The sequence below is a fragment of the Saimiri boliviensis genome, chromosome X (assembly GCF_048565385.1).
Source record: "Saimiri boliviensis isolate mSaiBol1 chromosome X, mSaiBol1.pri, whole genome shotgun sequence".
Lineage (NCBI taxonomy): Eukaryota > Metazoa > Chordata > Mammalia > Primates > Cebidae > Saimiri > Saimiri boliviensis.
In genome coordinates, this window is record NC_133470.1 from 124,071,023 (window position 1) to 124,088,300 (window position 17,278).

At 40.4% G+C, this 17,278-nt stretch overlaps 1 long non-coding RNA gene across 1 annotated transcript in view; it reads left to right on the forward strand.

Annotated features, from left to right (window-relative positions):
- LOC141582794 (uncharacterized) overlaps window positions 1-17,278 on the forward strand; it is a 138,117-nt gene that overhangs the window by 59,862 nt on the left and 60,977 nt on the right. The gene's annotated exons all lie outside the window — the stretch shown is intronic.

The window sequence follows — 17,278 nt, forward strand, 5'->3', positions numbered from 1 at the left end:
GAGGAGAATATAAACGACTTGATGGAGCTGAAAAACACAGCACAAGAACTTCGCAAAGCATATACAAGTTTCAATAGCCGAATTGACCATGCAGAAGAAAGGATATCAGAAATGGAAGATGAGCTCAATGAAATAAAATGAGAAGGCAAGAATAGAGAAAAAAATAATGAAAAGAAATGATCAAAGCCTCTAAGAAACATGGGATCATGTGAAAAGACCTAATCTACACTTGATAGGTACCTGAATGTGACAGAGAGAATGAATCCAATCTGGAAAACACTCTTGAGGATATTATCCAGGAGAACTTCCCCAACCTAGCAGGGCAGGCCAATATTCAAGTCCAGGAAATACAGAGAACACCAGAAAGATATTCCCCAAGAAGAGCAACCCCAAGGCACATAATCTTCAGATTCAGCAGGGTTGAAATGAAGGAAAAAATTCTAAGGGCAACCAGAAAGAAAGGTCAGGTTAACCACAAAGGAAGCCCGTCAGACTCACAGCAGATATCTCAGCAAAAACCCTACAAGCCAGAAGAGAGTGAGGGCCAATATTCAACATCCTTAAAGAAAAGAACTTTCAACCTAGAATTTCATATCCAGCCAAACTAAGCCTCATAAGTGAAGGAGAAATAAAATCCTTTATGAACAAGTGATTGCTGAGAGATTTTGTCACCACCAGGCCTCCCTTACAAGAGCTCCTGAAAGAAGCACTAAACATGGAAAGGAACAACCAGTACCAGCCACTCCAAAAACATACCAAATGGTAAAGAGCATCAACACAATGAAGAAACTGCATGTTTGGGCAAACATGCAGTTTCATGGGCAAAACATCCAGCTGGCATCAAAATAGCAGAATCAAATTCACACATAACAATATTAACCTTAAATGTAAATGGGCTAAATGCCCCAATCAAAAGACACAGACTGGCCAATTGGATAAAAAGTCAAAACCCATTGGTGTGCTATATTCAGGAAACCCATCTCATGTGCAGGGACACACATGGGCTCAAAATAAACGGATGGAGGAAAATTTATCAAGCAAATGGAGAGCAAAAAAAAGCAGGAGTTGCAATCCTAGTCTCTGATAAAATGGACTTTAAACCATCAAAAATCAAAAGAGACAGGCCGGGTGCGGTGGCTCACGCCTGTAATCCCAGCACTTTGGGAGGCTGAGGCGGGTGGATCACGAGGTCAAGAGATCGAGACCATCCTGGTCAACAGGGTGAAACCCCGTCTCTACTAAAAATACAAAAAATTAGCTGGGCATGGTGGTGCATGCCTGTAATCCCAGCTAGTCAGGAGGTGGAGGCAGCAGAATTGCCTGAACCCGGGAGGCGGAGGTTGCGGTGAGCCGAGATCGTGCCATTGCACTCTAGCCTGGGTAACAAGAGCGAAACTCCGTCTCAAAAAAAAAAAAAAAAAAAAAAAATCAAAAGAGACAAAGAAGGATATTACATAATGGTAAAAGGATCAATGCAACAAGAAGAGCTAATGATCCTAAATATATACACACCCACACCCAATACAGGAGCACCCAAGTACGTAAAGCAAGTTCGTAACAACCTGCAAAGAGACTTAGACTCTCATACAATAATAGTGGGAGACTTTAACACTCCACTGTCAATATTAGACAGATCAATTAGACAGAAAATTAACAAGGATATCCAGGACTTGAACTCCGACCTGGACCAAACAAACCTAATAGCCATCTACAGAACTCTCCTCCCCATATCCACAGAATATACATTCTTCTCAGCACCACATTGCACCTACTCTAAAATTGACCACATAATTGGAAGTAAATCACTCCTCAGGAAATGCAAAAGAATGGAAATAATAACAGTCTCTCAGACCACAGAGCAATCAAATTAGAACTCAGAATTAAGAAACTAACTCAGCACCACACAGCTTCATGGAAACTGAACAACTGGCTCCTGAATGTCGACTGGATAAACAATGAAATGAAGGCAGAAATAAAGATGTTCTTTGAAACCAATGAGAACGAAGACACAATGTCCGAGAATCTCTGGGACACATTTAAAGCAGTGTCTAGAGGGAAATTTATAGCAAAAAATGCCCACATGAGAAGTAAGGAAAGTTATAAAATTGACGTCCTGTCATCAAAATTGAAAGAACTATTGGAGCAAGATTTAAAAAACTCAAAACCTAGCAGAAGACAAGAAAAAACTAAGATCAGAGCAGAACTGAAGGAGATAGAAACCCAAAAACCCTTCAAAAAATCAATAAATCCAGGAGTGAGTTTTTTGAAAAGATCAACAAAATAAACAGACCACTAGCCTGATTAATAAAAATAAAAGGGAGAAGAATCAAATAGATGCAATAAAAAACGATAAAGGGGGTATCATCACTGATTCCACAGAAATACAAACTACATTGACTGAATTTTTAACGTAATTTTTATAATTGTTATAAGTAGTTACTACTGAACACTTATAGCCTCATCTCATTTAAACCTAGCAACAGTTATGTGAGATGGGTACTATTATTATCCAGCCTGATTGTACAAAGAAAAAATAAACTCAGAGAGGTTAGGCAACTTACATAACATCACAGGGTCAAGAAAGGGCAAATTTGAAAAGTGAACCCTGGACTGGTTTACATCATTTACTTTGTCTTCCTACACTACTGGCCTCCCTGCAAGCACTTATCAGAAATTCTTTAGCATGGGAGCTTCCACCATTGTGTAAATAAACAGAGGAGCTTGACTATACTAATTTAGCCTCTTCACAAAAATAAGGATCCTCTCCTTTCGTGTTCTTGATCTTGAACAACAATCTGTTTCCTGGAAATCATTAAAACTGTTGTTGAGTCCAAGCCACAGCTCTTGAAAATGGTTTCTTCAGAACCATTGGTGGGTGGGGGTAACAGAGGCAGTGATGATTAAACTCAATTATTCCAATTTCAGTATTAGCTTGAGTGGCTGGCAGAGCCTCCCATCCTAGAGATAATACTGTCTATCAAGCTGCCCTTAAAAAGATTCATGTGTGCGCAAAATCTATCTGTCATTCACCTTTAGCAACATACCGAAATTATGGACCCTCTGATGGCTCAGAAGGGGCTTTCATAGCAAGTAGAAAAAGCTACTTCATGCAATTATTTTCCCCAAGTGATTAAATTAAGCTTATTTCTCTGTTGTTTGATTTTTAAAATTTTTTTCAAATAAACAACCCCAGGATTTTTTTTCCTCTAGTTTGCTGAATACTATACTTACAGACAAAAGACATGTTTGACATAAACACTTTGGTAGCAGAATTTGCAGTGTTTATTAGATTTCCCTTTGTTTTCTTGATTAATCCAAATAAACATTTCCCTCCTCTTTTAAAAGGAAAAAAGTATTTGGGGCCAACTCTTTGAGATCATTTATCTCTAGCTCTTGCTCTTGCCTTTGCCCTCACTCTTTTTTTTTTATTTTAATTTTTATTTTTTATTGCATTTTAGGTTTGGGGGTACATGTGAAGAACATGCAAGATTGTTGCATAGATACACTCGTGTTAGTGTGATTTGCTGCCTTCCTCCCCATCACCTACATCTGGCATTTCTCTCCATGCTCTCTCTCCCCAACTCCCCCTCTCCTGCTGTCCCTCCCCTATTTCCTCCCAACGGACCCCAGTGTGTGATGCTCCCCTCCCTGTGTCCATGTGTTCTCATTGTTCAACACCCGCCTATGAGTGAGAACATGTGGTGGTTGATTTTCTGCTCTTGTGTCAGTTTGCTGAGAATGATGGTTTCCAAGTTCATCCATGTCCCTACAAAGGACACGAACTCATCATTTTTGATGGCTGCATAGTATTCCATGGTGTATATGTGCCACATTTTCCCTGTCCATTCTATCATCAATGCTCTCACTCTTGCTCTTGTTCTCTCACTTTCTCTTTCAGTGTTTCTTTGTAAGCCATGACCCCAACCTTTGTATCTCACATGTATCTCTTTCTTCACAAACTCTCCTTCCTAACTCAGTTTTTTTCTTTTTCCTTCAGTTAAAAATTTCAAAGAAAGACGTGTGTCCCAGCTTCTTTAGTTCTTATTCCTCCAAAACTGGCTTCAATTACTATGTCTCATATTACTTTGCTCAGTAGACTCAAGTTTTGCACTTACCTCTCTTCCCCTTAAAAGCTTCCCCCACCATTCCATGGGCAGTCTGGGACCATTTCACCCTCAAGGTATCAGAGAAGGGGCTCACTTCTTGACTTCCCTCCAGTGAGTCTAAAGCCTGAGGGATTTCTTTTATTTGGTTTCCTGGGCTCATTTATACTTTCTCCTCATTTGCTATCTCTGAGAACCTTAGCCAATTGAACAAGCTCTCATATGTTCATCTAAAGCAGAAGTAAAAAGAAAAAAAAAGGGCAAATTAAACCACTGCATCCAGTTATCTGTGATCCAGTTATCACTGCATCCAAATTCTGTGCAGGTGAAAGAAACCCTTTCTGGAAAAGTAATTGGGCCAGCCAAGAGCTGCCATTTAGTACTGACAAAGTGGACAGCTGCCTCTGAGGTCTAACAACCAACTTCTGTACTTACTCACTGAATCAGAGCTTTAGATCTCTTTCTGTCACATTCACAGAGGGCCTCACAAGGCGGGTATAAGGAAGAGTAGAGGCACATTGGCTGTCATGTTCCAAGAGAGGGAAATAACCTGAGCAGGTACAAGCATAGGAAGCAGGAGAGAGAGCTGAGGGGTACAGTGTCCCAGGCCCTTAGAGGCAGTGGATGAAAAATCACACTGCAGCAAGAGGAAGGCCTCAGGAGAGTGGGCTGAGGTTTCTCTAAGCTAACAGTAGCAATATTGCAAACTTGCCCTTGGCTTACGCTAGCCAAGGTCTGACCCAAAATCTTGTGTTTTTCTTGGCTAAATTCTATTCCCTGTTAGGGCCAGGTGATTCTTTGGGCCTCTTCAGAAGTATTTGTTTGTCTGCCCATCCCACTGGCTGCAATTTTCTTTTTTGAGGAAGGGTCTCACTCTGTCACCCAGGCTGGAGTGCGGTAGTACAATCATAGCTCACTGTAACTTCCACACTCAAGACATCCGCCTGCCTCAGACTCCCAAGAAGCTGAGACTACAGATGCATACCATCATGCCTGGCTAATTTTTTAAATGCTTTTTAGAGACAAGGTCTCACTATGTTGCCCAGGCTGGTCTTGAACTCCTGGGCTTATGCAATCCTCCCACCTTGGCTTCCCAAAGTACTTGGATTATAGATGAGAGCCACCATGCCTAGCCTGCAAATTCCATTTCTCTCAGAGAATAATTTCATAAGGAATAGTAATATGTGGCTAAGTGAACCTTTAGATGGTAAGATATTCTAGATTCTTACAGCTGCAGGACAAGAACACATTTCTTGGCCATCATTAATGAATGTCCTGTTTGTGGCTCTATCAATGTATCTCCAAATTAAAAAATATATGTTGATTGGCTAAACCACAGCAGTTAGTTTGGCCTGGGCTGGACTGGACCAGGATAGAGCAGAGACAAGCGTTGTAAGATATTTGTAATACTGACGTTGGCTGGGACATAAGCATCTCCCTTGCCTCATCACCTCCGTCCCTCCAATTACAGAAATAATGGGGCAGAAGGTAGCTAAACACAATGTAAAAGATAAAATTGTGTGCATTCTTGTGGAGAAGGGGAGAGAGAAAGGAGATGGAATAAGGTAAGCCTTTACACAGAAAGAAGCTCGGAACTCTCTAGCTAGATAGGAATTGACAGTTGGGTTTCAAGAAGTCTGAGGAGCAGATAATTCTGGTGATTGGATAAAGTTCGGTCAAAGATCAAGGGATCAGGAGTGTTCTGGTGGTTAGAAAAGCCAGCCAAACCATGGACTACTTACTAGGGAATAGTTACCCTTAGGAGGTGTTATACCAAATTTTTTTATCTAATAGGAACACCTCCTGTATACACCAATTCCAGTAATGACCAACCAACATTTATTGAGCCCATGGTATGTGCTCATGCTTGATCAGGGTACTAGGATTATAGACCATGAGCTCACAGCCCAGTGGTGGAATTTACATCACAATCCAAATTACTCATCATCCCCTGATTGCTGGGCTCAGCCTTGGGGATTCAGCAGTGAACAAAGCAGTGTTGGCTCTAGAGACAGGCTTGTTTACCAAAATCCTTTTACTCTTTTTCCCAAGCACATGACTAGGATACACTCCCCAGTGCCCCACCCCCCCCCCTTTCTTTTTAAATTCATTGTGGTTATGTGATTGTGTTCCAGCAAACAGAAAGGAACAAAGGTGATGTGTGCCACCTATAGACCTTGCCCATAAAAACACCTAAGGTGCCTGATCTTCCCTACTTTCTCCCGTTAGTGACCTAATGGAAGGGGACTTTGGAAGCCACATGAGAAAGATGCTAGCTCCCCATCCCCCCGGTCCTGAATGACTTCACAGAGCAGAGCACATAACACTACCATCTACCCCAGCTATCACCAACTATATGTGAGTGAAAAATAGATTTTATTTTGTTAAACCATTGAGACTAAGATTTGGGGATTTTTCTCTTACTGAAGCTAGCATTATCTTTTTAAGTTTTTAAAGTTTTCTAATTTACAAATACTAATTGTGAATATTTATGGAGTACATAGTGGTGTTTTAATACATATAATAGATCATAATCAGATCAGGGTCATCAGTATATCCATTATCTCAAATATTTATCATTTATTTGCTAGGAACATTCAATATCCTTCTAGCTACTTGAAATCATATAATATAATATTGCTAACATTATCTTAACTCCAAAACCAGTGGTTCTGGCCCTCATAGAGCTTGCCATATAGTGGGTATAAAATAAAGGAGTTTCTAGAGTCCTATGAGAACATAAAGGAGGAAGCAATCAACTTGGCATAGGGCAATAGCAGAAGACCTCTCATAGACTACAACAGTTGAGATAAGTCTTAAAGGAGAAAGATATTCTCCATAAGTGATAGTGATTCAGACTGAGGGAAGCATATGCAAAGGCTTCAAGATGAGAGAGCTCAATGAGACTATGACTGAAGAGCAGAAGGCAATGGGGTTGAGGGAGGCCCATCAGGGTTCAAGCACTGATGAGAAATGAAAAACTGCCAGGCCACTGTGGGGATATATGCCTAAGTGACCCCATGCATCAGTGTATTTAGAAGCATCTGGCAGCTGGGTGGAGGCCAGCATGAGACAGTCTCTTTCATAACGTCAATCCAAGCCAATCCCCAGACAAGAAGACCAGGGGCCAAGAAATAAAGGCTGTGGCCTTGGTTCTTGCTGTTGGTATGTCTGGATTCCCTGACCCCTACCCTCTACCCTTTCCCTCAACACTCTCACCCCTATTTTTACTGGGAAAGGAGTTCATTGAGTGGTCTTGCCCTGAACTCTCCCATTTATGGAGAATGTTCTTCTAGGCAACAGTCCACAGGCTGTGCTCTGCAGCTGTGGCCTGTGAACACCTTCCAGGAGGCAGAGTCCTAGGAGGCAAAAAGTTGAAGGAAAAGACCAGCCACCTGCATGTCTTGTTGTGTCTGATTAATTTCAAACAAATATTCCAATGCTTCAGATGTTCCTGGACAGCTCTCCAACATCCTGCAATTAGCTAAATGGATATGCTCCATGCAGAAAGATGGAATGAAGGTGATTCCAATCTCAGGGATAAAAATAAATAAATAAAACCATAGACTGAACTGGAAGGGACCTTTGAGATCACCCCGGTTGAAATGCCTTGTGTAACACATGAGAAAACTGAGGTTCAGGAAAGGGTCATGGCTTGTCTTATGTCAGAGTGAGTCAGTAGCACAGACTGGGCCTCCAGGTCTCAATTCCCAGCCCAATGCTCTTTCCACTATACTAATCAAGCATCTCGACCGGCTGGATGAAGCATACTGAAAGCTACTGATGAAGGAAATAGTGGGTGGTTCCAAGGCAGGAAAGTTTAACATCCAGCCAAAATGTTACAGACAAGAGTCAGTCACATGCTTTCTGTTTATAGACTTTCCACTGGGCTGCGTGTGTCTGAGAACAACAGGCAGAGGAAAAATTAATTCAAGACTGTGCCTGGTCTGCTTTGTAGAGGGAGGGGACAGTCATCTCTGTGGTATAACTTGAGGGGTGCTGGTGAGCCTCTCCTGGCCCATCAACCTACTATTTCAGGTATGTATTACCTCTCCCATAGGCTGCCTTTAAAAGAGCCTTGGAAAGAAAACACCGAATGCTGTTTCCAGCGACTAAAATCTTGTGATTTAGGTCTCTATTTGATTTTCAGGAATTCTATAAATCCATACTAAGGAAAGTAGCAAATGATGTAAGCCAGGAATCTGACCAATAGACCATGGAGTGCTTGGATTTCCTTAGAACTCTCCTGTCCATCTAGAGAACGTGCCTGCTTTGGAGACTAATTGCAGTGAGAAAAAGTGCCTAGAGAACTGGATGGAGCCTAGAAATCCAAACAGCCTTATGCTGCAAGTCCCAGGGGGGTTTCTGTTTTGTGCATATTTCAGTTGTATTCACTGTCATCCTGAGGATTCACTGATCACACCCTTAAATTCACCGCACAAGGATTCATTTCTTCACCTCTTCTTGCACCTGGATTCACCATGATTACTCCAACTTTTGATCCCTGATGTTAGTATAGTGGGTGATAGCTTATAAAACTCTCTCTTTCTGTATATTATAAGGGAGGTAGCACAGGTGATCTTATGCTCATAATTTTAGCAAGGTTATGTGACTTGAACAAAGTCAAAAAGAAATAGAAGTAATTGTCAAGTCAATCTGGAACCCAAGTGTTCTTTCTGTTTCCACATCACATCTGCTTCCTTTACACCAGGACTTCCCAGGGTGTTCTTCACAGAGCACGAGTTTATTGAGAATTATATTGGCAGAAAGAGGGGTTCCATGATCTAATAAGCATTTGCTTCTTTTTTCTAACCTCTTTGTATTGAGACACTGGGCACATCAGCATATTAGAGGCTCCAAGAAGTAACCTGTATAATCTAGAGTGTTCAAAATGTACTTATGAATAAAAAGAGCTCACATTAATCAGACACTTACTGTGCCAGGCCCGGTGCTAAGTATTTCACAGGCATTAGCTTATTCCATCCTCCACACAATCTTATGATCTTCATACTGTGTTTATCCCCATTTTACCAATGATGAAACTGAGGCTCTAAGAGATAAGGTGATTTTTCCGAGTTTGCACCATAAGAACAAGACCAGAAGGATTCTCAAAACCAGCAGACTGTTACGTTTAACCACAGACAATTTCTACCTATATACTCTCTTTACATTCCTCAGAATTAGCCTCTTGCAAAGGCAGTTTTGAGAAATACAGTCTTCCTTTCACCAACCTCTTACCAACAACCTTGATTTGTTCCCACTGCCTCATCTTTCAATACCCGGAATCACCCAGAATCAATGTTACTTTCAACCACTGAGCAGTGGACCTACAGGCTGGAACATAAGACAGATACTTGGCTGCTGGGTGAAACAGAAGGTATGGAGAGCATGAGCACTGTGCCAGGAGAGTGGCCAAAGACTGAGGCCCTGAAAGATGAGACGGCAGGGCATCATCGATCAAACATGCCTGTTTCACAGTTTTGTTTGTTCTATATGCTCAGCGGCCAGAACAGAATTTCCAGTTGAATCTATTAAGCCCATCTTCTCTCTACTCATCAGGGTAACTGGGGTAATATATATCCACTGTGATAGCTGCTGCTGATTGCAACACCGGGTAAATGGACCAAGATTGATTGGTTCAATAGAAAGTAGTGACCAAAACCACTATATAATGATCGCACCACTGGGTGTGGACACGCACACACACACACACACACACACACACACACACACACACAGTCAAACAACTAGTCAATTTAGCTGAGAGAAACTAAATCAAAGGAAATGTCTGACTAAACTGCTCTGTCAATTGAATCCATTCACTCAGTCATCAGAAAAGCTCCAAAAGACACAGCTCAGTTGTCCTTGGGCATATGGAGAGTGATAATAAGGCACAGAACTCAGAGGGGAAAAGGTGAATTGCAACACAAAATATTTTAGTTAAATGTAAGAAAAAGCTTTCTGATACACTTATGAGTAAGAACATGCTATAATTCTGTCTCTTCCTGCCTTGTTTCACTTAAGGTAATAACCTGAAGTTCCATCCATGTTGCTGCAAAAGGCATAATTTTATTCCTTTTATGGCTGAATAGTATTCCATTGCATAGATATCCCACACTTCCTTTTTTTTCTATGTTTAAGTATTTACTGAGCATTTATTAGCTGCTAAAGATGTAAATATAAATGTGAGAAAATCATAAAAATTCCTCCCTTTTTTATTATACTTTAAGTTCTGGGGTGCATGTGCAGATGTGCAGGTTTGTCGCATAGGTATACACGTGCCATGGTGGTTTGCTGCACCCATCAACCCATCATCTCCATTAGATATTTCTTCTAATGCTATCCCTCTCCTAGCCCCCCACCCCACAACAGGCCCTGGTGTGTGATGTTCCCCTCCCTGTGTCCATGTGTTCTCATTGTTCAACTCCCACTTAATGATGAGAACATGCAGTGTTTGGTTATCTGTTCTTGTGTTAGTTCGCTGAGAATGATGGTTTCAACTTTCGTCTATGTCCCTGCAAAGGACATGAACCCATCTTTTTTTATGGTTGCATAGTATTCCATGGTGTCTATGGGCTACCTTTTCTTTATCCAGTCTATCATTGATGGGCATTTGGGTTGATTCCAAGTCTTTGCTATTGTGAACAGTGCTGAAATAAGCATACTTGTGTATGTGTCTTTATAATAGAATGATTTATAGTTCTTTGGGTATATACACAGCAATGGGATTGCTGGGTCAAAAAATATTTCTATTTCTAGATACTTGAGGATTCGCCACACTGTCTTCCACAATGGTTGAACTAATTTACACTCCCACCAACAGTGTAAAAGCATTCTTATTTCTCCAAATCCTCTCTAGCATCTGTTGTCTCCTGCCTTTTTCATGATTGCCATTCTAACTGGCATGAGATGGCATCTCAATGCGGTTTTGAATTGCATTTCTCTAATAACGAGTGATGATGAGGTTTTTTCAAATGTTTGTTGGCTGCATAAATGTCTCCTGTTAAAAAGGGTCTGTTCACATCCTTTGCTCACTTTTTGATGGGGTTGTTGGTTTTCCTAAAAATTTGTTTAAGTTCTTTTTAGATTTGGGATATTAGCCCTTTGTCAAATGGGTAGACTGCAAAAATTTTCTCCCATTCTATAAGTTGCCTGTTCACTCTTATGATAGTTTCTTTTGCTGTACAGAAGCTCTTTAGTTTAATTAGATCCCATTTGTCTGTTTTGGCTTTTGGTGCCATTGCTTTTGGTGTTTTAGTCAGGAATTCTTTGCCCATGCCTATGTCCTGAATGGTATTGCCTAGGTTTTCTTATAGAATTTTTATGGTTTTAGGTCCCACATTTAAATTTTTAGTACATCTTGAATTAATTTTTGTATAAGGTGTAAGGAAGGGATCCAGTTTCAGCTTTCTGCATATGGCTAGCCAGTTTTCTCAGCACTATTTATTAAATAGGAAATCCTTTCTCCATTGCTTGCGTTTGTCAGGTTTTTCAACCACACACCTACATTAGATGCTGTAGGTGTGTGGCATTATTTTTGAAGCCTCTGTTCTGTTTCATTGGTATATATATATCTGTTTTGGTACCAGTACCATGCTGTTTTGATTATTGTAGCCTTGTAGTATAGTTTGAAGTCAGGTAGCATGATGCCTCCAGTTTTGTTCTTTTTGCTTAGAAATGTCTTGGCTATGCAGGCTCTTTTTGGTTCCATATGAAATTTAAGGTGTTTTTTTTCAAATTCTGTGAAGAAAGTCAATGGTAGCTTGATGGGAGTAGCACTGAATCTATAAATGACTTTGGGCAATATGGCCATTTTCACAATATTGATTTTTCCTAACCATGAGCATGGAATGATTTTCCATTTGTTTGTTTCCTCTCTTATTTCCTTGAGCAGTGGTTTGTATTTATCCTTGAAGAGGTCCTTCACATCCCTTGTAAGCTGTATTCCCAGGTATTTAATTCTCTTTGTAGCAACTGTGAATGGGATTCCACTCATGATTTCACTCTCTGTTTGTCTGTTATTGGTGTATAGGAATGCCTGTGATTTTTGCACATTGATTTTGTATCCTGAGACTTTGCTGAAGTTGCTTATCATCTTAAGGAGATTTGGGGCTGAGATGATAGTCTCTTCTAAATATACAATCATGTTGTCTGCAAATAGAGACAATTTGACTTCCTCTTTACATATTTGAATACACTTTACCTATTTGATATGAAATTCTGGGTTGAAAATTCTTTTCTTTAAGGATGTTAAATATTGGCCCCCACTCTCTTCTGGCTTGTAGGGTTTCTGCTGAGAGATTCACTGTTAGTCTGATGGGCTTCCCTTAGTGGGTAACCTGACCTTTTGCTCTAGCTGCCCTTAGCATTTTTCCTTCATTTCAACCTTGGTGAATCTGATGATTATGTGTCTTGGGGTTGCTCTTCTCAAGGAGTGTATTTGTGATGTTCTCTGTATTTACTGAATTTGAATGGTGACCTGCCTTGCTAGGTCGGGGAAGTTCTCCTTGATAATATTCTGAACAGTGTTTTCCAACTTGGTTTCATTCTTCCCTTCACTTTGACCAAATCAAACATAGATTTGGTCTTTTCATGTAATCCCATATTTTTTGGAGCTTTGTTTATTTATTTTCACTCTTTTTTCTCTAATCTTGTCTTCTCACTTTATTTCATTGAGTTGATCTTCAGTCTCTGATATCCACTCTTCTGCTTGATCAATTCAGCAATTGAAACTTGTGTGTGCTTCATGGAGTTGTCTTTTTAGCTGTGTTTTTTTTTTTTTTAGCTCCATCAGGTTTTTTATTTTCTTCTCTAAATGGGTTATTTTAGTTAGCATTTTCTAACCTTTTTTTCAAAGTTCTTAGCTTCCTTGCATTGAGTTAGAACATGCTCCTTTAGCTTGGAGAAGTTTGTTATTACCCACCTTCTGAAGCCTGCTTCTGTCAATTCATCAAACTCATTCTCTGTCCAGTTCTGTTCCCTTGCTGGCAAGGAATTGTGATCCCTTGGAGGAGAGACATTCTGGTTTTTGGAATTTTCCGCATTTTTGTGCTATTTTCTTCCCATCTTCATGGATTTATCTACCTTTGGTCTTTGAGTTCAGTGACCTTTAGATGGGGTCTCTGAGTGGACGTCCTTTTTGTTGATGTTGAAACTATTTCTTTCTGTTTATTAGTTTTCCTTCTAACAGTCAGGCCCCTCTGCTACAGGTCTGCTGGAGTTTGCTGGAGATCCACTCTATACCCTGCTTGCCTGGGAATCACCAGCAGAGGCTGCAGAACAGCAAAGATTGCTGCCTGTTCCTTCCTCTGGTAGCTTTGTCCCAGAGGGGTACCTCCCAGATGCCAGCCAGAGCTCTCCCATATGAATTGGCTGTCGGCCCCTACTGGGAGGTGTCTCTGTGTCACGATACACAGGGGTCAGGGAGCCACTTGAGGAGGCAGTCTGTCTCTTGTCAGAGTTCTAATGCTGTGTTGGGAAATCTGCTGCTCTCTTCAGAGCTGTGAAGCCGGATATTTCAGTCTGCTGAAGCTGTATCCACTGCCACCCCTTTGCTCAGGTGCTCTGTCCCAAGAAGGTGGGGGATTTATTTATAAGCCCCTGATGGGCTGCTGTCTTTTTTCAGAGATGCCCTGTCCAGGGAGGAGGGAGTCTAGTGACACAGTCATCCTGCAGAGGGCTTGCTGAACTGCTGTGGACTCCACCCAGTTCGAACTTCCCCACAATTTTGTTTACATAGATGAGGTTAAAACCACCTACTTAAGCCTCAGCAATGGCAGATGCCCCTCCCTGCATCGAGCTCAAACATCCCTGGTTGAGCTCAGACTGCTGTTCTGCTGTGAGAATTTCAGTCCAGTGGAAATTCTTAGCTTGCTGGTCTCCATAAGGATGGGACCCACCCAGCCAGACCTCTTGGCTGCCTGACTTCAGCCCCCTTTCCAGGGGAGTGAACAGTTCTGTCTCACTGACGTTCCAGGTGCCATTGGGGTATGAAAAAAAAATGCTGTGGCTAGCTCAGTTTCTGCCCAAACAACCACCCAGTTTTGTGCTGGAAACCCAGGGCCCTGGTGGTTGTGTAGGTACCAGAGTGAATCTCCTGGTCTGTGGGTTGTGAAGACTATGGGAAAAGCACAGTATCTGGGCTGGAGTGCAGGGAACAGTCCCTAATGGCTTTTCTTGGCTAGGAGAGGGATTTTCCCAGCCCCTCATACTTCCCAGGTGATGTGATGCCCTACCCTGCTTTGGCTCACCCTCCTTGGGCTGCACCTACTGTCCCACCGGTCCCAATGAGATGAACCATGTACCACAATTTGAAATGTGAAAATCACCTGCCTTCTGTTTCTCTCTCTCTGGGAGCTGTGCCCCAGAGTTGTTCCTATTCAGCCATCTTGCCTGGGCTCTACCACATTTTCTTTAATTAACAATTGGTAGACACTTACATTGATTCCATATCTTAGCTGTTGTGATTAGCATTGCAATAAATATATGAGTACAGGTGTCTTTTTAATATATTTATTTCTTTTCCTTTGGGTAGATGCCCAGTAGTGGGACATGAATTCATTGGTAGTTCTATTTTTAGTTATTTGAGAAATTTCCATGCTATTTTTCATAAAGATTGTACTAATTTACATTTCCACCAACAGTGTATGAAAATTTCCTTTACTCTGCATTCTCACCAAAATCTATGTGTTTTATAGGCCATACAAAGACTCTATTTGCCTATGGGTTATTCATAATACAGTTGATCCTTGAACAACACAGGATTAAGTGTGCTGACCTCCACTCACAAGCAGTGAAAGATTTGTGTATAGCTTTTGACTCCCCAAAAGCTTAAGTTCTAATAGCCTACTGTTGACTGGAAGCCTTACCAATAATATAAACAGTCGATTAACATACATTTTGTATGTTATGCCTATTATATACTGTATTCTTATAGAAAAGTGAGCTGGAAAGAAAAGAATGCTATTAATAAAATCATAAGGAAGATAAAATATATTTAGTATTCATTAAGTGAAAGTGGCTCATCATAAAGCTCTTCATCTTTATCATGTTCAAGTTGAGTAGGCTAAGGAAGAGGAGGAGTTGGTCTTAGTTTCTCAGGGGTGGCAGAGGCAGAAGAAAACTTATGTATAAGTAGACTTACTCAGTTCATACTCATGTTATCCAATGGTCAACTGTATTCTGATTTTTAACAATTTCTTCATTTTCTTTCCATAATAACTGAAGTGAGTTATATAAACCCAGTTGAAATGATAGAAATTAGGCAGTACTTTAGAGTGCCTATTTAATTTATTGGTTGAAAGAATTGGTACAGTTTAATTAAACTATAATATAATCTACCCCATGTCTGGGGAAACATTGGAACTACTTGACATTTCTTTCATATTCACATCTCCTCCTGGAAAAAGTAGAATAATGATTTTATAATAAAGGCTTTATGTAAACACAATGTATCCTGAAAAATATTAATGATTTTTTTTATAATTGGTCAAATGGGTAAAAATCTCTTTTGTTATTAATTAGACATATTAACGCTATTCACTCCACTGCTAAAAAAGGTAACAACACTACAAAGACTTTTCATATCCAAGTTTTAAATCAACTTAATATTGAAGACTATGAATTTTCCATATGAACTGACAGATGAATAGTTTGAAAATGGACACTATAGTGATGCATACATAAAAAGAAAACTATAGAACATTTTAAAATATCAACTCTGAGTTTTACAGGTCATTAGCTCTCTAATTCCACTGGGTTCTTTTATACTGTTGTAGTCAGCTTGCCAGTCAACTAACAGCTAGATGATCAATGATAGCCTCCCTCACTTATCCAGCATTTGCTAGGCTATTGGCAGAAGCAATAGGGGTGCCTGGACCACAGTGCTCTCTTTATTCAGCAGGTTAGCACAGTCTTCTTCACTGGTGTCCTTCTCGGGATTCCTATAAGCAATGAAAGAGATCAAGTCCCAAAGTGCAAGCAATTTTCAAATATCTGTTTACATTACATGTGCTATATTCCCAATGGCCAAGGAAGATCACACAGCCAAACCCAGATCTAGTGTGGATGGGGACTATTTAAGGATATGGAGCAGGGAAATATGAACAAATTTGTAGTTGTTGCTATACCAATATACTGCAAGGCCCAAAGGTAAATTACGGAAATAGAAGAGAATGGCTATGGTGACTGCATCAACTGAATAAAGAACTACATTTTAATGAGGACAAGAGCACCTGTCTCATGTGTGAATTGTTCCCTAAATTACTACCTGGCCAGAATCCTGGAAAGGACATCTCCAGCACTCTCACAGGGCATACATCACAGGAAGCCTTAGGGATTCTACCTATTGTAATTCCTCCTCTCCACTAGGTTGAGAATCTTTGTTTTAGAAGAAAAGCAACCTTAACTCTTACCCCTAAATATATAGATACCATTTCACCCTTGGATGTAAGGACTACTTCTGTTTGAAACTCAACCACTCTCCAAATCTGCATCCAGTTGCATAAACAAAGGGAAGTTACCTTTTTCCTAATTGGTTCTGGGTAGAATTTGACATATAAACCAATAAAAGAAATATCTGAATATTTTCTCCTCCTTCTAACCTCATCTCCTATTTAGCTGACTCTTATTTAACTCCTAATATCCTATTTAACTCCCATGTTTATCTGGAATTTGGAACCAGATATAGTGAACCACATTGCCCCAAATGTGTCTCCAAGTAACTCCATGGCTATTTTAATGGTGATAAAGATGTTTTATTCCTCCTTGGGAACTCTGAACAGCAGAGTTCTGAAGAGCATGTTCCTTGCCTGCTAGGTGTTTTCAAACACTGATAACACTGATATATGCAAACGGGGAGACAAAGGAACAATTGGATAGCTACAGAATCAGTCACCTTACCTTACATGGTGCTCAAGTTTATCCCAAAACAAATCACTTGGAGCAATTTCAAAGACATCAAGTGTTTACTCTGAAAAGTGTAGCAGTCTCATTCACTCATTCTTCTCTGAAAATCATTCCAGATGAGGAGGATCTGAGCAGTTCATTTTCACGTGGTGGAACCAGAAAGTGCATTATTCCTGGCAAGATGAACTAACTGCATTTTATCCATTGACAGTTATTCCCCAGGCAGATTATCAGAATACAGTTGTTGAAGTAATCATGGAAAAATGTAT